The sequence below is a fragment of the Nannospalax galili genome, unplaced genomic scaffold (assembly GCF_000622305.1).
Source record: "Nannospalax galili isolate Female #2095 unplaced genomic scaffold, S.galili_v1.0 C48442195, whole genome shotgun sequence".
In the NCBI taxonomy this organism is placed as follows: domain Eukaryota; kingdom Metazoa; phylum Chordata; class Mammalia; order Rodentia; family Spalacidae; genus Nannospalax; species Nannospalax galili.
This window is the reverse complement of record NW_008467969.1, coordinates 1-946: the sequence shown is the minus strand read 5'-3', so window position 1 is coordinate 946 and position 946 is coordinate 1. Positions and strand designations below refer to the sequence as shown.

General features: G+C 49.4%; 1 pseudogene; it reads right to left on the bottom strand.

The window, feature by feature from the left end:
- Positions 1-5: 5 nt before the first annotated feature.
- Positions 6-893, bottom strand: LOC103728305 (annotated as a pseudogene).
- Positions 894-946: the final 53 nt, after the last annotated feature.

Below are 946 nucleotides of genomic sequence, written 5' to 3'. Positions count from 1 at the left end.
GTCTTTGTGTTGAGCTTCCCCTTGTGCTGTTTCACTAGTGACCCGATCCACCTTGCAGTCTCCCGCTTGGCTTCCTCCCAGCTGAAGCGGGGCTCATAGCCCAGATCTTGCTGAGCTTTCTTGTAGGAGAAAGTGAACACGCTATTTGCCAGTGTGATTGAATGGCGGTTAAAGGGAGGCTTATAGTTGTAAACTGGACGAAGCAAGAAACTCACTGTTTCCAGCAGGAAGGCCAGCCAGTACAGTAGGGGCAGAGGAAGGCTCAGCCTGGAATCAAGGCAGAGGCCCCATTCCCTGCCCATGGTGTAATTTAATTCATCATAGCTTTGGTGAGGTGTGACATCTGAGATGTAGTAGAACTTTCCTTGGATGCTTGGTGCCTTTTGGGGGTCCCGAAGGCCCCTGGAGGCCAGAATGTGTGCCCAGGCCACATTGCCCACATACACTGGGTTGACTACAGAGAATTTACCAGTAACAGGCAGGATATCCTTATTCTTAAGGGCTCTAATCACCACATCAGACATGAATGGGTTTCTCTCCCCATAGATGTACATGGGTCTTAAGGCACATGTATGCAAAGTGCCACCATTATTAAGGATGTCCCCATTGGCTGCCAGCACCGCCTTCTCAGCCAGCTTTTTGCTGTATGGGTATGGATCAGACCATGTGCTTTCATGATGCTCTCCTTCATGGCCATTTTGAACGATCTCCTTGTATGAGTTGGGCCCTGCAACATCAATTGAGCTGGTATAGATGAAGATTGGGACGCTAGCTTGGACACAGGCCTCCAACAAGTTCTGGGTACCTGCAGGTGAGTAGCACACTATCAGTGTCAGGAAATAAGCCCAAGGGTCTACACAGTTCCTGTTCATTTCCATCCCAATCACAGCCAACTGGTTATTACAGACTCACATGCATCCTTCTCGGTTCCTCACTCAGAACTACT